The sequence below is a fragment of the Thalassophryne amazonica genome, chromosome 19, assembly GCF_902500255.1.
Source record: "Thalassophryne amazonica chromosome 19, fThaAma1.1, whole genome shotgun sequence".
Lineage (NCBI taxonomy): Eukaryota > Metazoa > Chordata > Actinopteri > Batrachoidiformes > Batrachoididae > Thalassophryne > Thalassophryne amazonica.
This window is the reverse complement of record NC_047121.1, coordinates 60,973,383-60,996,443: the sequence shown is the minus strand read 5'-3', so window position 1 is coordinate 60,996,443 and position 23,061 is coordinate 60,973,383. Positions and strand designations below refer to the sequence as shown.

At 41.3% G+C, this 23,061-nt stretch overlaps 1 protein-coding gene across 1 annotated transcript in view; it reads left to right on the top strand.

Moving 5' to 3' along the window:
- Window positions 1–342: 342 nt before the first annotated feature.
- The window catches only part of LOC117532116 (leucine-rich repeat and fibronectin type-III domain-containing protein 5-like), a 250,846-nt gene continuing 228,127 nt past the window's right edge, over window positions 343–23,061 (top strand). Inside the window, exon 1 of the mRNA XM_034195372.1 lies at window positions 343–879. The gene's annotated coding sequence lies outside the window, so the exon portion shown is untranslated. The remainder of the gene's footprint in view (window positions 880–23,061) is intronic.

Below are 23,061 nucleotides of genomic sequence, written 5' to 3'. Positions count from 1 at the left end.
ATTTTGAAGGACAACACCAGAAATAAGTATGAGGTTGTTGTGTCTGACTTGACCGTCGTCATGCCCGCTCCACTGTGTGGCTTAACGGTGCAGGAGAAGACACCGGCGAACCGGACTGTTCTTTTTCAGTATTCCGATCTGTAATATTCGGTTCTATTCGATTTGACACGGCAGGGGAGCAGCACAGTGTGGAATTAACAAAGGCTGAGCGACGCAAACAGACACGGAGAGAGTGAGAAAGCTCATTTATTATGGTTATGATTTAAATTAACGGACAGCAGGCATTATTGGATTTTTTTGGTTTGTTTGTTTGTTTGTTTGTTTGTTTTTTTGTCGCGTTAAAAAAAAAACAACTCACCATTACGCACCGAATGTCTGCAGGAATAATTTTACTTTCCCACTCCTTTTTGAATGGATTTTATTTTATTATTTGCTGAAGTAAAAATCTTCCTGCTGGAAGACGAAAAGGAAAGGAGGTACAACCAGGAATAAACAAAAACAGAAGGAGATCGCGACAGTTTCCCTTCGATCGGATTCTTCCGTCACCCCGCGAATGGAGGGATGAAACCGGGAGGAAAAGACTGGGGAAAGAGAGAAAGAATGAGGAGGGAGAAGAGGAGGATGTAGTCGACGGGCGCTCTGAGAATGCAAAGCGGACGCACCCTTCCGAAAGACCGGATCGAAATCAAAACCCATACGGAATATTAACCTGAGGGATTTTACGCACGACTGCCTTCACATATATGGGGCGTAATCTCGTTTTTTGGAACCTATTCGTGTGGAGTTACAAGTACAGTCTGCACTAATATTCCAGTTATGGGATTTGAAAAGATAACAGCGCTCTGATACTCCGATCGGGGAAGCAGCTTCCAAAAAAAGGTAAAGTTCTAACTCTAAGAGATTTTTACGTTTTTTTTTTTTTTTTTTTTTTTTTTACCTCCCTCTGTCGGTGTCGCTGTGTCATTCTGCTTTTTTGTGTCTGTCTGTGTTGGACCGGAGGAATGATGGATGTTCATAGGTAGGAAAAAGGAGGGGGCAGAGTTATTTCTAGATTTCCATGTACAGACATTTTATCTGGATGTGGGACGAGAGGGATGCAGAGAGGGTGAAAGGAGGCGGAGAGAGGAAAGTGCACGAAATCCGGCATTGCAAGGTCAAAAAATAAATTGTGTGCACGCACACGCGCGTGCGCTCGAGGTCGGTGAGCCCAGACGCAGGCTGCACTTTGCGGGGGACTGAATTTCAGCTTCAAGGCAGCGGCGGTGTGTGCGTATTTACGCACCGAACGCCAACGTGCGCGACGCGAGATTTGTCTGACGAACGGCTTAAACTGCATGCGTGTGCGCGCCAGTGTCCATGCAAGTCCAGTTATGTGTGCGCGGAGGCTATGGGATCGTTCCAGCGCGTACACGCACCCCGCTGGTGCCGTTCCGTGTGCGCCAAATGCTGCACCTGTACTTCAGAGGAGGCAGGGGGCGCAGACAGTGTTGCAGTTATATTCATTATCAGCTTCAGAATCAATTAAGGGTGGCTGATTTTTTTTTTTTCACGTGTAATAAAACTTACATTAGTGAATTCTGTCCAAATGAGAAAAGATCGATTTTACAGAAACATAAACGAGGCAAAACCCATTAATCTGCGCAATCAAGAAGCTGGAAGTTTAAAAAGTTCTCTAGTTGATAGATATAAAATGACAGTGAAGATTATTATTATTATTTTTACATATAGCTGGGAGATAATTTTCAATCAGCCAGGTAATTTCAGCGGTCCCATCCAGTGGTGCGTCATGACAGTCGCTTTTGTGAGTCTGACATCATAAAGTGAATAAAACTGCATATCTTTAAAAGCTGGATAAACGAATTAAATGCGTGCTTACTTGTGTGAACATCCTCCTCTTTGGCACAGAGCTCAACGATCGTGGTGGAGCTTTGTGCGTTGTGCACCGCGCACCAATGCGCATGCACGTTTGCTGGTTATGTGACTCCTGTGAATAAAGCGGGATCAAATCGAACAGCGTTACAAGCAGCAGAAAGGGACTCACTGCTGAAATATAACGCAACAATTTGATAAAATGATCTTTTTAATCAATGATTAAATATGAAAATATCAAATATTAAAAATAGGTTTCAGTTTTGAAATCTTCTACTTAAGGGTTTGGTTGTTGGTGAGATAAAGAAAGGAATTTCAAAGACAAATTTAGCATTTTCATATTTCTTGATTTCCAAAAAAGGTGAATTATTGTGAAACTATCTGACTGGCAGTAATTACAATCCAATTAAAGGCATGAAATCCATAATATGTGGGATGTATATGATTTTTTGCATTGTTTTTCATGTGTCAATATATATACTCAACAAAAATTTAAACGCAACACTTTTGGTTTTGCTCCCATTTTGTATGAGATGAACTCAAAGATCTAAAACTTTTTCCACATACACAATATCACCATTTCCTTCAAATATTGTTCACAAACCAGTTGAAATCTGTGATAGTGAGCACTTCTCCTTTGCTGAGATAATCCATCCCACCTCACAGGTGTGCCATATCAAGATACTGATTAGACACCATGATTAGTGCACAGGTGTGCCTTAGACTGCCCACAATAAAAGGCCACTCTGAAAGGTGCAGTTTTGTTTTATTGGGGGGGGGATACCAGTCAGTATCTGGTGTGACCACCATATGCCTCATGCAGTGCAACACATCTCCTTCGCATCATCCGTGAAGAGAACACCTCTCCAACGTGCCAAACACCAGCAAATGTGAGCATTTGCCCACTCAAGTCGGTTACGACGACGAACTGGAGTCAGGTCGAGACCCTGATGAGGACGACGAGCATGCAGATGAGCTTCCCTGAGACGGTTTCTGACAGTTTGTGCAGAAATTCTTTGGTTATGCAAACCGATTGTTCCAGCAGCTGTCCGAGTGGCTGGTCTCAGACGATCTTGGAGGTGAACATGCTGGATGTGGAGGTCCTGGGCTGGTGTGGTTACAGGTGGTCTGCGGTTGTGAGGCTGGTTGGATGTACTGCCAAATTCTCTGAAACGCCTTTGGAGACGGCTTATGGTAGAGACATGAACTTTCAATACACGAGCAACAGCTCTGGTTGACATTCCTGCTGTCAGCATGCCAATTGCACGCTCCCTCAAATCTTGCAACATCTGTGGCATTGTGCTGTGTGATAAAACTGCACCTTTCAGGGTGGCCTTTTATTGTGGGCAGTCTAAGGCACACCTGTGCACTAATCATGGTGTCTAATCAGCATCTTGATATGGCACACCTGTGAGGTGGGATGGATTATCTCAGCAAAGGAGAAGTGCTCACTATCACAGATTTAGACTGGTTTGTGAACAATATTTGAGGGAAATGGTGATATTGTGTATGTGGAAAAAGTTTTAGATCTTTGAGTTCATCTCATACAAAATGGGAGCAAAACCAAAAGTGTTGCATTTATATTTTTGTTGAGTGTATATATATATATATATATATATATATATACACACACGTGGTCTATTAGATAATAAACCGACACTTTTATTTTTTGTTTTTAACTATATGGATTTGAATGACGTGCGATTACACCAATCATGCTTGAACCCTCGTGCGCATGCGTGAGTTTTTTCACGCATGTCGGTGACGTCATTTCCCTGTGGGCAGGCCTTGAGTGAGATGTGGTCCCGCCCTCTCGGCTGAATTCCTTTGTTTCACACGTTGCTCGAGACGGCGCGCGTTGCTTTATCAACATTTTTTCTGGACCTGTGAGGAATATCCGAATGGACACTATTCGAGAAATTACGCTGGTTTTCGGTGAAAAGTTTAATGGCTGATGAGAGATTATGGGGTGTTTCTGTCGGTGTAAGGACTTCCCACAGAGCAGGACGTCGTGCAGCGCTTCCAGGCGCCATCGTCGGCCTGTTTCGACCTGAAAACATCCTAATTTAAGGCTTAATTCACCCAGAACGTCGTGAGAGAACAGAGAAGATTCAGAAGAGGCTGGCATGAGGACTTTATGCGGACATTCCACTGTCTAAGGACATTTTTTAATGAAAGACGTGCGTGCAAATCTGCCGAGTCGTTTCCGTGACGACTCGGTGAATCTGTGTGCGCCGTGACAGGAAAAACATCTCCGTGTTGAAAACCATTTGTAAAATTCAGGCGGCTTTTGATGGCTTTCAACAAGTGAGTAACTGAGAAATTGTTTAACAGCTTGGGCATGTTCAGACTTGCCCGTTAAGGTTTCCAACGGAGGTGTTTTTCCTGTTGCGACCCCCCGCGGTCGGGTCCGGCCCGACATGCGACTCTGCCCGCACGTTCTTTCATTACAAAATGTCCGTTAACAATGGAATGTCCGAATAAACTCCTCATGCTGACTTCTTCTGAAAGTTCTCTGTTCTCTGACGACTTACTGGGTCAAACAGAGTTTTCAACTTGAAACGGTGAGACGCTGCCGCCTCGAAGTGCAAATCGCCATCAGGCACCGTGGGCCGTCCTTACGGCGACACTACCAGACCAAAATCTCTCATCAGCCGTTAAAATTTTTACCGAAAACCAGCTGAATTCATCGAATGGTGTCCACTCAGTTGTGCCTTACAGTTTTGAAAAAAAATTTATCAAACAAAGCAGCAGTCTCTGAGCCATTCCTAAACAATGAAAAAATCGACGAGAGGGTGGGCGACTCCTCACTCAAAGACTGCCCACAGGCGAATGACGTAACCGACAGGCGTGAAAGAACTCTCGCATGCCCACGAGGGTTCAAGCATGTCTGATGTAATCACACGTGATTCAAATCCATATGGTTTTTGAAAAAAATAATAAGGTCGGATACTTTTCTAATAGACCTCGTATATATATATATATATATATATATATATATATACACACATACATACATATTTCGAGAAAGAGCCTTGCACATTTAATCTCATCTTCAGGTTTGTCAGTATTCTCAGCAGATGTCATTAAAGGTTCTCCTTGTGTGATTTTCGGAAAGCAAACCTTTCAGACATGCAGGTTATTTTATCATCTGTCAAGAGTTACACAGTAACAATGACTTGTGGGAACACATCAGCAGTGTTGCCACAGTTACTTTGAAAAAAATAATCCCATTACTGATTACTGCGTGAAAAGTAACTTAGTTACTTTACTGATTACTCTATTTTAAAAGTAACTAAGTTAGATTACTACTTACTTTGTTACTTTCAGCAGCTGCTGACACCACCCCCGCCACCTCAATATGAAAATGATAACACGCTTTGCCAACACTCACTTTATCGTCAACCTTTGACTTCTATGAACATAGATAGTTTTATTAAAAATAAAATAAAGACATCTTTCTTTACCTCATATTTAACTGTTGACAGCACTGTAACAATAACTTACATTCATAAACAATGCAGGTTATAAATTGTAACTATAAAACTGAAACATTTTTCTAACATTTCATTTCTAAACATTTTAGTTGTTGAAATTTAGTTGTATTAGTGTGGGTTGCCACAGCAGATCCAAGGTTAGATCTACAGGTTGATTTGGCACAAGTCTTACTTTTACACCGGATGCCCTTCCTGATGCAATTCCATATTACGTGGAGACATGTGGCAGGGTGACGTTTAAACCTGGAACCTTAACACCAAAACCAAGCACACTAACCAACTGGTCATGCTGCAATACTAATAGCTAAACTCGGTATCCTCCAAACCACTTTTTCCCCTCCAACAATCAAAATTAGATGTGATTTGATAAGATCATTTTGTCAACAGCTAGCTTTTGTGTCATGCAAAGTAAGCAACTCTCCAGTTTGTAAAAGTTCCATGAGCATATGTGGGTGAAAAAAAGCCTTTGGAATTTAACAACTGCATATGTTGTCCAAGCAATCTAACAAAAATTAAAAAACCTCCCACTGTGAGGAAACATGAAATAAAAAAAATTGAGTCTTTACTAAAGTGTCTATTTCTCAACCAAAAAAAACCTCCAAATTGTATAAATGTGATAAATGTACAGTTTAATCAAAACTTCTCTACAGGTCTATGAAGTTTGATCGTGTAAAATTATGTACCTTTGGTTTGGTTATGCATTGGCATTTCATTGATTGTCCAAGTCAATAAATTTATGCACACAAGCTCGTGCTGGTGCTAATGCTCCATGGATATGCAGACATTATGCAAATGCATTCTGGCTGTGGAAAGGCGCATGGGTGAATGAGAGAAAGTGACGATTTTCACTGCATTTTAGTTGTGTTTAGCCTCCTATTTATGTCTGAAAAGAGTGGCTTTCTATGCCATTAGGTTCAGGATGAATGGGGAAGCACTTATGTTACAGACTGAGTTTTTCTCAGTAAATTTAAGCCACTAGAGATAGAGGTTATGGTTTTATTTCTTATCAAAGCAAAATGAGCACTGTCATAAAAGTACAAGATTGAACTAATAAACAAATTACCTGCATGAGGTGCTCTTTATGTGCTGGTGGATGGAAAAACACAGTTGGACCTGTCATTTATATTATTGATAAATGTTTGATTGTTTATTCTATTAGAAACAGCCCTCAAACCTTTCTGGGACCCAGAATAACTACAAATCTTTTTCTCTCCTTTAGATGAGGATTAGACTTTAATGCAGGCTCACTTGGTCCAATTTTGGGCCATTTTTCCAAACCAAATTGGATATTTCACTGGCTTGTTGGGACAGCAGAGGACGCTCTACATTTCTTTGAAGCCTCAAAAATGTGGAAAATGGTTTTAGACTTCAGTGAGGTTCCAGAATTTCCTGCAGCTGTGAGGCGCCTCAACTGGAATCAGTCCTTTGACTAATATCAATCACGTGTTCAAATTTGCAGCCTTGAAAATCCAACTATATTCAATACACAGTTAAATAAAATGAATAAAACTGTAAATCTCATATGCAATGTTTTGTTCTTTTTTTATAGTATGACTTTAGCGAATAATCATGTCAGCTTTATTGTTGCCACTAAGTACAGTGCATCCAAAAAGTATTCACAGCACTTCACTTCTTCCACATTTTTTTATGTTACAGCCTTATTCCAAAATGGATAAATTTTTTTTCCATGTACTAGCAAAATCCCACCTTACAGTCAGGTGTGGTTGCTGCATGCATTCATATGCACATTATGAACATTATAGTTAGATCTTCCAGGCAACCTGTTTTATAAGTACATTCACCAATAACCTTGTCTTGTACATTTAACTTGTGAGACTGATTATTGAGCGTGACTTTGGCCTTAGTGCGTTACATTTGCCTCAATCAAAAATGGAAACATTTGAAGCTTGACATTTAATCCCAGATAAGGTGGGGTCCTTACCTGGTTGCATGCTGAAAGTCAAGGTCAAAAGTCAGTTGAAGTTAGAGCAATTGGTACTGTCGATATACCCATGCTGTTGTTTGAGGCCCGGACACAACCAGACTGTTACAGGTAATGGACTCAAATGCTAGGGAGCAAGAACCAGAACAAGTGGTGAACAAAAAGAGCTTTATTTACAATAAATAAATAACTGAAGTGCTGAGCTGGAGGAAGCTTGCTGAGCCGAGACCGGGCCCATACATAGTGGTGGAAGTTCGGGAGTCACAGTGCACACAGGGACAGACTTGGGAGTCTGAGAACTAGGTGGAGTATATGAAGCTGAAACCGGGGCCAGGTGGGATGCAGAGATATGAGGACGAGGAACTACGAGGACGGAGGAAGCCGAGGTGAGTGATTGCACTCGTACCACTGGAAGCCCTCAACACAACATTTTGCTGTAGGCTTAAGGCAGGAACGTTCACAGTTCATGAATTGTCCTCAGAGGTCAGCTTGCGGTGCGCTATGTGATGCAGTTCCAATTAAGCTGGACTTGACTTTAGAAATGACTTGGAAAGTTCTTAATGGTTCTGCATCAGAGCTAATACAGTTCTTGGAATTAGTTCTTGGAAAACAGTTCTTGGTCATGCACAGTCACAAACAGGAGCAGCATGAGAACAGGATCTCACAGATATGCAGGAACTTAGCTGAACACGGCAGAGCTGTGCGCTCTGAGGCTGAAAGCAGATGAGTTCCAAAGTGACATCGTGCAGAAGGTGACATGGGAGCCAGGAGCATGCAACATGGAAGCCATGCAGGAAAGTGTCTGGAAACACCAAAAGCTCAACAAGCTCTAATACGGGAATTAGAGGTGGCCACGTTACCTTGAGATGAGCTGCGGGAAGCTCAGACGTCAGAGCGCATGGAAGTGTGAGTGTAGACAGGGTCATAGATTTCTCATAGAAGGCTCACAGCGTATCATGGAAAGTCATGGAAGACTCTCGTGGGTCAAGGTCACTGAAGAGTCTGGCAAAGACTGAGCTCAGCACTGGGGTTTAAGTAGCCAGCTCATGAGCATCAGGTGCAAGGAGATGAGCTGCAGGTGTTCCTCGACTCTGCAGCACGCCACCTGGAGGGAAATCAGACAAACTACATGAGTTAGAATGGACAAGGACAAAGGCAGACCATGTCACGTGCTCTCCCATCCATATTAACATAACTAGGAAATGTGTGGGTGTCTAGCAAAATGGAGATCCGGGTTCAGGACTAAATAACAGTTTAACAATTTAAAGTTCAGTAATTACTACCTAAGCCTAAAAGGTCATGTCTAGGATTATGCGCTTGTATGGCACAGCATTATATCTAAAACACTACAGAGCTGCCTTGGGTCCAAGGGTGGTAATTACCATGCAGATAGCCAGGTAAAATATGGGTGATCCTTTGATCTTTTCCAGTTGCTGTGGTCCTTAACACTGAGGAGCCTCATGTCTGTAAAACAGGAAACTACAGCAGAGTACAGAGGGTCTAGTATCCGATTGCTAGCCATTGGTGCAGTGCTTAGTGGTCATACACTGCACAGTGGTGTCCAGGTCCAAGCTTGAGGAGGCTTGTGGCTGGTCACTGGAATATCCCTTCAGATCAGTAGTCAGGTTCAAAGGTCAGGAACATTGATCAAAGATAAGTTGTCAAGATCAAGGGTGAGTGACAAGGATCATGATCACAGGTCAGCAACCTGAAGCAAAGGGTAGCATTCAGGATAAATTGTGCATGTTCAGACTCCCATAATTTCCCCTTTTTATTTAACCAGGTTAGTCCCTATAAAGTGTACAATTTACCTAACCTGCATGTCTTCAAATGTGGGAGGAAACTGGAGCACCCTTGAATAAACCTACACAAACACGGGGAGAACATGCAAATACACAGAAATGCCACAGGTGGGAATCGAACCCATGACCGACTTGGTCATGGGTTCCATTGTCTGGTCCAGATCCAGATAAGAATCTGAATCTGGTGGGAAAATGTATTTCTAGAGAGTGTTGGTCGACCAGAATGGATGAGTATTTGGATTTGATCTTAAAGACCAGGGTGGTCAGTTACATTATTTCCCATTAACCAAGTGAATAACTAAGCAAAGATCTGCTTTAACTCTCTTTATACTTTGCACCGCCCCCATTACACGACAAATTGTGCAGGACATTTAGCAGGTAGGAAGGCTGTTACTCATTCTTCAAGAGGTAAAAATGGTTTTTGTCAACATTCTTCTTGCCCTTTACCTTCTCAAACTCTCGCTCTCTGTCCTTCTTTCATGTTCTCTATTTAGCTATCTGTCGGAGGGTTGCAGGATCCTGTGGAGTTGGTAGTGGAGCTTTAATTCAATTTCTTCAGCTGCTGAGAAAGGGAGCGAGAAAGAGCATGCACAGATGTTAGAGAACATTTCCTATTTGCAGCAGAAAGGCAGCCTTTATAAGAAGTCAGGCAGATGTGACATCTGGATTCTGGTTATTTGAAACCGAAAAGTTCAAAGAAAAATGAAGATAAATGCTGTTTACCCACATTCTGCCATTTCAGTGCGACTTCAACTCTTGCACCCATGTTATCTCCATGATTTAACAGACTTTATCGCTTGCATATTATGAGCATAAAATTTAACAATTAATGATTAATGTGATTGCTGACCACATGCAGCCAGGAGCATTGCTGGGGTTAGGAATAAAAACCTCGCAAATTTAGACAATCTGGCGGCGGATGGACATGCAATGCGGAGATCAAAGCCCTGTTTTGATATTGCAAACCCGTTGTATTGCCTGTGAGAACATACCGTAAGATTTGCACCGCTATTGTAGAGTTTACGGTTTTGCATCTTAAAGAAGTGACTGTTGTTAAAGCTCTGCCTTAATTGTCACCTTCTTTTGGAGAGATCAGCCAAACGTGTCTCACTGTCTTCAGTGTTCACCTTGTTTACAGTGCAGTGATTAAATCTTTTGGCTGGCAGTTCTCTCTATTTAAGTTCCTGCTCTAAAACTATTAGTTGTTAGTTACATTAGGATAGGTTTGCATTGTTGTTGTTCTTCAGTGTTTTCTTATAACTTCAGCTCCCCTGCTGTAAAAAAAAAAAAAAAAAAATCAATGCAGTCTTGTGGTCGAGGTTATGCAGGAAATTTGGCGGCATTCTCGCTTTTCCCTCTTTTTAAATTCCTCTCTCACCAACACGCCTTCTGCCTGCGGCGCCTGTGCACACCTGCTGTTTCGAAAATCACCCGTGACGTGTCTCAACACCAGATCCTGCTTCAGCTGGCTGGTGTGGTGGATGTATTTGTGTATGTGCATGTCTGGGTGAGAATAGAAATTTGGTGACATGACAGATGTGAGATGCTTTGGGTGATAATGAGCTGTGTTCAGGACAAAAATGTGGGCGAATGTGACACGATGAGGGAAGACATTCTGCTCACTTCCGACAACCATACTGCCAGTCTGCCTGTCAGCCTGTCTATATGTCCATAGAACAACATTAACTGTTTGATAATTGGTCATTTTAAGAGACAATGGGACACAATCTCTGGTTTCATCTTAACCTCAGCCCAGGAGGTTATGTTTTCCCACTTTTATCTTGTTTGTCTGCCAGCAAGACAACACAAACCTACCAGACCGATTTTTACCTGAGACCATCGGGTATTGCAAAGACTTTGCGTCTGTCCGTCTCTCTGTAGCTTAAGTCCAGTCATTTTTACTGCCAGAGTCTTCAAATTCACACGGAACATTCTTGGGACACAGAGCTTGAACAAGTTCAAAGATGGCTAACCTTGACAAATTTTAAGATGTATTTCAAGAGGTTCAAAAGTCAACTCATTAAGAATTGGTAAGAATTTGAGGAATTGGTGAAATATACAACTTTGGTACATTGTTAAAAATCTGAGCACAGAAACATAATTTGTAACTATCCGATTTGCACCAAATGTGGCTTGTGTATGTGTTAGGTCTATTGACCCAAGAAGCTTATTGATTTTGGGGGTCAAAAGTTCAAAGGTCAAGGTCACTGAACTGTAGTTTGTAAAAGCCTTCTGCAGAAAAGTGCCACTGGTCAGTTTTAAGCGTATCATTGTTTCCCAGGGCGCTGGGGGTTTGTGCCAACTCTGCGCTTGTCTTGGTGGAGTCACCTGAGGAGCAAATCTGAGACCAGTTTGCTTCTGCTCATTCATCTGACAGTAACGACTCGTGTAAATATTGTTAATATAATTGAATGTCTGTTTCTCTTTGCACAGCACTGAGTTACAAAGTCAGGTGCTCGTGTATTTCTGGTTATTTCTTTAAATAGACACTGCAGGCGTGTCACAGTAAATTTTGCCATATGGCGGAAATATGCAGCACCAGTGGACCCATTTTATTACACACCGACAAAATGTCACACTGAATGAGCACATGCAGGAACAACAGTTCATTTTAAAAAGGCAGCAAATCTTGGCAGTGTGGCTTTTGTTATGCTTCAGATTGTGTGAGGGGGCGGAGATATAACAAGCTGCCCGCAAAAGAACGCTCCATCGAACATGTTGAGAGTGCTGCACAGAACACCTGGCGGAGTTACAGTAATTGTAGCATAATTCTTGTTGGCCCACCACACTGTTCTAAAGTCTGAGAGAAAATTCTTTAACATTTGGCCTCTACTGCTGGTTGGCTCTCACTGCGGTATTGTATCACTTCCTGTTCCGGAGCACAGCGGTGTTTTGCTGTATCTGTTAGCTGTTTAATCTGCGCCGTTAGATTGATCTAGTTACCTAGATAACGATTTGTTTCACAGTGTAATCTTCACGTGCCTTAACTAAAGCACTCCCTCTGCTGAATCACCTCTAAATTATTTACACATTATTCACTTTGTGTGTTTTTACGAATCCACTAGCTTAGCGCAGCTACTAGCTCTTAGCCGGTTTAGCATGGCGGCTTCTCCTGTCTCTCCCGCACTTTTCTGCTCTGGGTGTGAAATGTTTAGTTATTCCTCGGCCTCCTTTAGCAGTAATGGTACTTGTAATAAGTGTAGCTTATTCGTAGCTTTGGAGGCCAGGCTGGGCGAATTGGAGACTCGGCTCCGCACCTTGGAAAATCCTACAGCTAGCCAGGCCCCTGTAGTCGGTGTGGACCAAGGTATCTTAGCCGCCGTTAGTTTCTCTCCGGCAGATCCCGAGCACCCGGGAAAGCAGGCCGACTGGGTGACTGTGAGGAGGAAGCGTAGTCCTAAACAGAAGCCCCGTGTACACCGCCAACCCGTTCACATCTCTAACCGTTTTTCCCCACTCGGCGACACACCCGCCAAGGAATAAACTCTGGTTATTGGCGACTCTGTTTTGAGAAATGTGAAGTTAGCGACACCAGCAACCATAGTCAATTGTCTTCCGGGGGCCAAAGCAGGCGACATTGAAGGAAATTTGAAACTGCTGGCTAAGGCTAAGCGTAAATTTGGTAAGATTGTAATTCATGTCGGCAGTAATGACACCCGGTTACGCCAATCGGAGGTCACTAAAATTAACATTAAATCGGTGTGTAACTTTGCAAAAACAATGTCGGACTCTGTAGTTTTCTCTGGGCCCCTCCCCAATCGGACCGGGAGTGACATGTTTAGCCGCATGTTCTCCTTGAATTGCTGGCTGTCTGAGTGGTGTCTAAAAAATGAGGTGGGCTTCATAGATAATTGGCAAAGCTTCTGGGGAAAACCTGGTCTTGTTAGGAGAGACAGCGTCCATCCCACTTTGGATGGAGCAGCTCTCATTTCTAGAAATCTGGCCAATTTTCTTAAATCCTCCAAACCGTGACTATCCAGGGTAGGGACCAGGAAGCAGAGTTGTAGTCTTACACACCTCTCTGCAGCTTCTCTTCCCCTGCCATCCCCTCATTACCCCATCCCCGTAGAGACGGTACCTGCTCCCAGACCACCAATAACCAGCAAAAATCTATTTAAGCATAAAAATTCAAAAAGAAAAAAATAATATAGCACCTTCAACTGCACCACAGACTAAAACAGTTAAATGTGGTCTATTAAACATTAGATCTCTCTCTTCTAAGTCCCTGTTAGTAAATGATATAATAATTGATCAACATATTGATTTATTCTGCCTTACAGAAACCTGGTTACAGCAGGATGAATGTTAGTGTGATTCGGGGGTGTTGACTCATTTAAACTAACTGCCAGAACACTCGTAGCACGGGCCGAGGCGGAGGATTAGCAGCAATCTTCCACTCCAGCTTATTAATTAATCAAAAACCCAGACAGAGCTTTAATTCATTTGAAAGCTTGACTCTTAGTCTTGTCCATCCAAATTGGAAGTCCCAAAAACCAGTTTTGTTTGTTGTTATCTATCGTCCACCTGGTCATTACTGTGAGTTTCTCTGTGAATTTTCGGACCTTTTGTCTGACTTAGTGCTTAGCTCAGATAAGATAATTATAGTGGGCGATTTTAACATCCACACAGATGCTGAGAATGACAGTCTCAACACTGCATTTAATCTATTGTTAGACTCGATTGGCTTTGCTCAAAATGGAAATGAGTCCACCCACCACTTTAATCATACCTTAGATCTTGTTCTGACTTATGGTATGGAAATTGAAGACTTAACAGTATTCCCTGAAAACCCCCTTTTGTCTGATCATTTCTTAATAACATTTACATTTACTCTGATGGACTACCCAGCAGTGAGGAATAAGTTTCATTACAGTGGAAGTCTTTCAGAAAGCGCTGTAACTAGGTTTAAGGATATGATTCCTTCTTTATGTTCTCCAATGCCATATACCAACACAGGGCAGAGTAGCTACCTAAACTCTGTGAGTGAGATAGATTATCTCGTCAATAGTTTTATATCCTCATTGAGGATAACTTTGGATGCTGTAGCTCCTCTGAAAAAGAGAGCCTTAAATCAGAAGTGCCTGACTCCATGGTATAACTCACAAACTCGCAGCTTAAAGCAGATAACCCATAAGTTGGAGAGGAAATGGCCTCTCACTAATTTAGAAGATCTTCACTTAGCCTGGAAAAAGAGTCTGTTGCTCTATAAAAAAAGCCCTCCATAAAGCTAGGACATGTTACTACTCATCACTAATTGAAGAAAATAAGAACAACCCCAGGTTTCTTTTCAGCACTGTAGCCAGGCTGACAAAGAGTCAGAGCTCTATTTAGCTGAGTATTCCTTTAACTTTAACTAGTAATGACTTCATGACTTTCTTTGCTAATAAAATTTTAACTATTAGAGAAAAAATTACTCATAACCATCCCAAAGACATATTGTTCTCTTTGGCTGCTTTCAGTGATGCCGGTATTTGGTTAGACTCTTTCTCTCCGATTGTTCTGTCTGAGTTATTTTCATTAGTTACTTCCTCCAAACCATCAACATGTCTATTAGACCCCATTCCTACCAGGCTGCTCAAGGAAGCCCTACCATTAATTAATGCTTCAATCTTAAATATGATCAATCTATCTTTATTACTTGGCTAAGTACCACAGGCTTTTAAGGTGGCAGTAATTAAACCATTACTTAAAAAGCCATCGCTTGACCCAGCTATCTTAGCTAAGTATAGGCCAATCTCCAACCTTCCTTTTCTCTCAAAAATTCTTGAAAGGGTAGTTGTAAAACAGCTAACTGATCATCTGCAGAGGAATGGTCTATTTGAAAAGTTTCAGTCAGGGTTTAGAATTCATCATAGTACAGAAACAGCATTAGTGAAGGTTACAAATGATCTTCTTATGGCCTCAGACAGTGGACTCATCTCTGTGCTTGTTCTGTTAGACCTCAGTGCTGCTTTTGATACTGTTGACCATAAAATGTTATTACAGAGATTAGAGCATGCCATAGGTATTAAAGGCACTGCACTGCAGTGGTTTGAATCATATTTATCTAATAGATTACAATTTGTTCATGTAAATGGGGAATCTTCTTCACAGACTAAGGTTAATTATGGAGTTCCACAAGGTTCTGTGCTAGGACCAATTTTATTCACTTTATACATGCTTCCCTTAGGCAGTATTATTAGACAGCATTGCTTAAATTTTCATTGTTACGCAGATGATACCCAGCTTTATCTATCCATGAAGCCAGAGGACACACACCAATTAGCTAAACTGCAGGATTGTCTTACAGACAAAGACATGGATGACCTCTAATTTCCTGCTTTTAAACTCAGATAAAACTGAAGTTATTGTACTTGGCCCCACAAATCTTAGAAACATGGTGTCTAACCAGATCCTTACTCTGGATGGCATTACCCTGACCTCTAGTAATACTGTGAGAAATCTTGGAGTCATTTTTGATCAGGATATGTCATTCAATGCGCATATTAAACAAATATGTAGGACTGCTTTTTTGCATTTGCGCAATCTCTCTAAAATTAGAAAGATCTTGTCTCAGAGTGATGCTGAAAAACTAATTCATGCATTTATTTCCTCTAGGCTGGACTATTATAATTCATTATTATCAGGTTGTCCTAAAAGTTCCCTGAAAAGCCTTCAGTTAATTCAAAATGCTGCAGCTAAAGTACTGACGGGGACTAGAAGGAGAGAGCATATTTCACCCATATTGGCCTCTCTTCATTGGCTTCCTGTTAATTCTAGAATAGAATTTAAAATTCTTCTTCTTACTTATAAGGTTTTGAATAATCAGGTCCCATCTTATCTTAGGGACCTCATTGTACCATATCACCCCAATAGAGCGCTTCGCTCTGAGACTGCAGGCTTACTTGTAGTTCCTAGGGTTTTTAAGAGTAGAATGGGAGGCAGAGCCTTCAGCTTTCAGGCTCCTCTCCTGTGGAACCAGCTCCCAATTTGGATCAGGGAGACAGACACCCTCTGTACTTTTAAGATTAGGCTTAAAACTTTCCTTTTTGCTAAAGCTTATAGTAAGGGCTGGATCAGGTGACCCTGAACCATCCCTTAGTTATGCTGCTATAGACCATGCAGTGTTTATGACGCATGTTCGCAAGATAAAAATAAAATGTGTCAAGAGGAGTTAATTGAATAAAGGTGATGGATTTAAGTCGCTGATTGCTCTCCTTGAATTATTAATTTGACAGATGGCATTAAAACGTCTAATTAGTCATTTGAGAACATGAATAATTTGAGAATTGTAAAATATTTGAGGAGACTTGTAGTTAAGTGGGAAGCGTATCCTGCAACTGAGGAGTCAGGGGATCAAATCCGGACTGTGTGTGCAAAAAGTGCCCTTGAGCAAGATACTGAAGGACAAATGATTCAGGCTTTGGTATGAGGTTTGTCGTCATCTGACTCTGCAGGTGAGCCAAAATTTGTAAAAGTCTCCCACTGGGGTTGGTGACTGTTTTCATACACCGGCTGCTGTAAAAACATCCGCTCAATTTGATATGATGGGATTTCTCTTCTGATGACTAATCAGACTGTGTACTAAACCCACATTAGGCCAAACAGCTTTTTTTATATTCCTGAATATCAACATGTCAAATAATAATTTAATAGCTGCAGTAAAGTGCTTCAGGCTGTGTCCATTCTAAATCACACATACTTTATGGTTTGTGTTCCCCTGCATGAATTTATTAAAGTCTTCTCCAGAAAAAATGGTGTTACTAAAATTATCTGAAGAATATGTCCAGTGGAAGAAAATCAAAATAATAAAAACTTGGCATAAATTAAACACTGCATTCCATTGCCAGTGATAACTCTGAAAAGCTCAATACAATTTGTTCAAATAATAGAACTTTATCGTAATAATGGTTAATTACTTTGCAAGCCTCTCTGCCACTTTATGGCTTCATTTCGAGGAAAGTCAAATTATCAGCCAGCTCCTGAAAGCAAGAGGTTTATATACGAGGGCATGTACTGCAGAAAGAAGTTCAAGCGCCAAAAACAGCTCCTGTGCACAATGATTATTATTATTATTATTAGTCTTCTTTATACTGCTGACAATCACAGCCACTGCTTAAATTCCAAACATATGTGAATTGTACTGTTTGTATTTCTTTGTAATTGATGTAAATAAATTCCAAGACACATTCTGTGCCAGCTTTACCAGACGTTCATCCACAACTACCACAAAAGACTCCAAGCTGTCATTGATGTTAAAGGAGGCAATTCACAGTGTACTTTTGATTAGGGTCATTGGGGTACTTTCTGATGTCACTGTGATTTAAAAAGAGTAAACACAGTTGTTTGAGAATAAATGGCTTCACCCAACCATGAACCATAAGTGAAACAAGTTTTTGTGTTATTCATATTCTATGAAAAAACACAAAAATTCTGCCAGGGTATGTAAACGATTGAGCATAACTGCACCACCCACAAATTACAATTCACATATGCATGGTGGATTTGTGCCAAGTCAACATGCAGATTCACCTTGGATCTGCTGAGACGACCCCGTGAAAGTGCCGAACTTGTAGAGACATTTACTCAGTGTTGCCACAGTTACTTTGAAAAAGTAACTTAGTTACTTTACTGATTACTCAAATGTAAAAGTAACTTAGTTACTTTACTGATTACTCAATTGTAAAAGTAACTAAGTTAGATTACTAGTTACTTTTTTAGTTACTTTTCCCAGCTGCCGACAACAACCCTCTGCCACCTCAACATGACAATGATACCTGTTTTGCCAAAACTCACTTTATAGTCACCCTTTCTTGACTTCAATGAAAATAAATACTTGTTTTATAAAAAGTAAAATAAAGACGTCTTTCTTGACCTCATATTTAACTGTTGACAGCACTGTAACAGTAAAACTAAGTAACTTAGTAAAGTAACTTTAATCTGATTACTGATTTGGAAAGATTAACGCGTTAGATTACTCGTTACTAAAAAAAGTGGTCAGATTAGAGTAACGCATTACTAAGTAACGCGTTACCGGCATCACTGCATTTATGTTATGTGTCGGACGCAGCTCGGAGAACCGACCAGCGTTTGAAGGACCCAGTATGAAATAAGCAGAGCACGGTACAAAGGCTAACTGAATTTAATACATAACAGTGAAAATGTAATAACAGAAAGGTGCGGCCTGGCGTGGTGCGCTCCCAGCAGCGCTAACGGTCCGGAGCCAGAAGCTGTTTCGGACCCAAGGACCCCGCCGACACCCCCCAGGTGGCCGCAACAACCGAGTCTGTGAAAGAAGGAACCATTATGTGAGTCCACACTCTACACACAGAACACTTAAAGGTGTACAAACAGCAAACACTTCCTGGCTTGATTACTGATCAGCTTCCAAACCTGCAGGCATGGAACATCCAGTTCACAAAACTCCACCGCAGTGGAAGCTGATACATGACTAACATACAGCTCAATACAATAAGGTGTGAGGGACACCACATTTACTGACTGTATAACTGTTAGTCACAAAATCCAACGTACCTCAGGAAGTGTGCTGACGAGCGTGAGACCTCACCCCCTCCTCTTTCACAGACCGTGCAGCAAACCTGGACATTCTCAGCGTCCGCTGCTGATGAGATGGCTCCCAAGACGACGATCTCACCCGTCTGGTCACAAGGTCGAGTCTCTGGCAAATACACACTGTGCACTCCAGTCTTAAATGCCAACATGCTCCAATCCATCCAGATGCACCTCAGCTGTGAGTCCTGACGAGTCGCAGGTGATCAGGGTGAGGTCCTGACAGCCTCAGCAACACAGCCACTCAGTCCCAAATGCACGCCACCTGGGAGGAAAACAAAAAGACAAACAAACCGGCAGCCAGGCCCCCCCAGCCATATAACAATTTACTTATATCTCAGTAATGATGTTCATGGCTTCTTGACCTTTGACATCAAGTGGTGCATGGGAAGAACTTATGGAGGTGTTTGGTGATGCTGATATCTTTGCAGTAGAAGGAAGGAGCAAGTCATTAGGGTCCTCGTGCTATCCATGCTGCTGCATAGATGTGAGACCTGGATGCTAACCAGTGGCTGGAGATCTTCGGCACTGGAATGACTGTCAAATAAGCTGTTATTTCGAGAGATGAAGATGAGTGTTGCTTGCATGGTGAGGAAGAGTCATCTTCAACCTTTTGGCCATGTGGCACATTTCTATGTGCGCGATATATCATGCAGTGTGATGACCCCAGTAGCTGGAGAAGGCCAAGTGGATACCCACGTTTCACCTGGCTACAGCAGAAAGGTGGGTATTTTGATGTGGGAATGGACCAGTTGTCTGCTTGGGTGGTTGCCTTTCAGGGCTCAAGGTGGTTCTGTGGTGGTGTGGATGCAGTGAAGCACAGCACCAGACTTGCTCCCAGATTCCTCTTTCATGATCCAATACTCATTTGACTGCAATTTCATTGATGTGTGCTTTTTTCCCCCCACTGTCTTGGTGTTTGTGCTGGAAGCTGTTGTTGTGCGCTGTGTGCGAGACTGGAGGTATACGCCTCTGGGACATTTCCATGAGTAAAAGTGTACTGTTAGCAACTCTGTCAAGTTAAATAAGAGACAAAATCTTTGTGACTAATGCAAGTCTAGAGATGGTAGGTGTGGTCTGTACTTTTGATGATGTGGTGGATCATAACAATGGAAATGTGGTTCCCCTCACTGAAAAACATTTAAGCTTCCATTGGGGGAAATGGGTCAGTGCAGCTGCAGAGATAAGCAGATACAGAACACAAAAATAAATATTCATAGAGCAGCAAAACATTGCAACCATAGATACCTAAAATTATACAACACAAATGAAAATGATGCATGTGTATAAATTTATAAAACTATTGTTAAATAATTTAAATGTAATTAATTCATAAAATTTATAACTGCATTCTATCTCCTAAATACAGTGTATTCTATGCACATATGTAGTGTATTATTTTTAAGAATACCCATGAAAGTGAAATTTGTAATTCAACCTGCAACAGGTTAAATTACCAAATGTCAAATAATTCCTGTTGAATGATCATTTTAAATGTCCACTTCAACACAATGGACAGCTCTATGCTACATTATGGCAATGAAGCTCAGAAATGATGCTGCAGGGATGCCACAGTATGAGAGTTATCCATAATACCCATTATGAATACACTGTTTGTCATAACTGCCTAAGTTAATTCGTAACAGGTGGCAAAGAGAAAGTTAAAAAAATGCAGAGCTGGTGACCCTTGTGGTAGCGGATATTTCAGCACCATGGACAGATCACAACTTGTTCAAAGAAGTTGTGATCTGTTGTAAATAGGGAGCAGGCTGAGTTATGCTCTGGAGAGAAGGGGAATGAAAGTCAGTAGGAGCAAGATGGAGTACATATGTGTGAAAGAGGGGGAGCCCAGTGGAATAGTGCAGTTGAAAGGAGTAGAGGTGGTGAAGGTAGATCAGTTTAAATACTTAGGGTCAGCTATTCCAAATAATGAGTGTGGGTGAGCTGAGAAGAAGAGAGTGCAGACTGATTGGGGGAAGAATGGTGGCAGGAGTGATCTGTGATAGAAGGATATCTGTAAGAATGAAAGGGAAACTTTAGAAGTTAGAAGTGAGACCAGGTATGTTGCATGGCTTTCATGGTGACATAAACAGAAAGACAGATGGCAGAGCTGAAGATGAGATTTTCTTTGGGAGTGACAAGGATGGACAGGATTAGGAATGAACATAGAGGGGCAGCGCTTGAGGGAAGCTGAGTGAAGGTTGAGATAGTTTGGACATGTGCAGTGGAGGGAGCCAGGGAATATGGGGAGAAGGATGCTGAGGATGAAGCCACCAGGTAAGAGGAGAAATGGGAGCCAAAGAAGTTTATGGATGTGCTAATGGAGGACATTGAAGTGGTTTGTGTGACAGAGGATGATGCAGAGGACAGGGTGAGATGGATTATATGCTGTAGTGTCACCTAACGGGAGCAGTCAAAAAGATTATTTTGAAATGATGGTGTGTGGCACTGCATTTCAGAACCACGGACAGCTCTGTGAAATGGCTATGCTGGTGCATACCTCAGCACCACGGACAGCTCCGTGGCATGGCTGTGCTGGTGCATGCCTCAGCACCACGGACAGCACTTTAAAAGTACATTATGTCACACTATAATCCTGAAACAGACTGGACTGAGACCTGTCCATGGTCCTGAAGTACACAGCCTGTTCTGCTGTAGCTTGATGAAATATACAGTCAACTTTAACACTAAACAGCTGTGTATTCTGGAACCACAAATACTGCGCTGTGTGGAGCAGTTATTGGGGAAATAACCAATACTAACAACCAATTAATGCTACTGGTGGCAATTCTACCTTTAAAAAACAAATAAAAATTGCAGTTGTGGCATGCAACATGGATTGAGTTGTGGTTAAAACATCAGTTGACTGAAACTCTGGAAGTGACAATGTTGCAATGAGCTATCGACTTAAGTGTTTGTCTATTTATTTAATTATTGATGTGTAATTTATTTTGGAACCACATCATTTGGCCATTTATTGTGACCTATACTATCTGCATGCAGACAAGGATGTGCAAGTTGTTAGAGTTGATGTTTGGTTGGGGTTATTTTTTCTGTTAGAATAAATATTTTCCACCCTCTAAAACTGGAGTGCAGTACATGCTGAGATCACTTTAAGTTCCATGAAACTGTGCTCCATAAGCATCATATGCAAACAGGTGGAGTTTTATGTATAAGGAGAAATCCAAGTTGCACAACAAGCATTGTTCTTCACTTCATAAGGGGGTTCAGATTTGGCTGTTTCATAGAATGGAAATAATCAACAAAGACATGGACAAAAACAAGTGGTGATCAAATTTCTTCAGATAACTGTGACTTGAATATTTTATATGATTATAATTGCTTCAGTGGTGAGATGATCAGATCAGCAGGACGAGGTCATCAGTGATAAACGGTGCTGATTTTTTAGCAACAGACTGAAAACTGAGTAGATTAAATGGTGCATTTAATTAAGAGGCTTGGGATCAGGAAGTCAGAGCTCAGTCTTGGACCATGCCAGCAGTAGCTACATTTAGCCTAGCTTGTTAACGTGTGCCATCTGTTCACACACAGATTAGCGCTACACAGCAGGCATAAGCATGAGACCACTTTTTTGCTGCAGGAGTGTGCAGGCAACTTTTCAGTACAACTTATTCAAAGCCCGTATGTGTTGTTTTTCTATTCCACGTACATGTGATAGCCGTCATTCCTAATGTCATTAAATTAACTGTCATTCAACAGATGTTTGATGCCACTGAAAACACTAACTCAGACAAGGTATCATGTTGGAAATTTTTATTAAATTGACAATGAGCCTCATTCACAAAGACTGTGTGCACGGTCTGTGCTGAAACAGTGCTTATAAACATTTGATGCCAAAATTGGTATATAATTTAATGTCGTTTGCAGCGTACAAAAAAATTTAAAACTTCCTCAGTCCATGTGTATGCACAAAAGAAGGCCCAGTTGTCCTCCAAAATGCAAAAACACACCTGTTGAACTAAATGCGTATTATTTTTTACACCCCATTTTCTTTCCATTAATAATTTAATTAATTTACTAATGCATTGACAAAGTGTATGACATAGCCATGAACGTGATGCCATGTCATCCTTATTTTTTGCCTTACTTAAAATCATACACCATTATTTTATGCTAGTTGTTAGTTTACTTAAACTTTAACACTGGAGTTACATGACCATGTTCATATTGCAATGGATACATTTTTACTTCTGTTAAATTCCATATTGGTCTATAACTGATCAGTTACTTCCAAAGATTTTGAGTGACATGAGTTTGAGCACCTGTAGTTGATTTTATTTATTAAATGATAGAATATTAAAGGATGTGCAGGGTATATAAATGGCTAAGATTTATCTCAAAGCAAGCCAAATTAATGATTTAGTTTTGCCAGCAGCAGTCC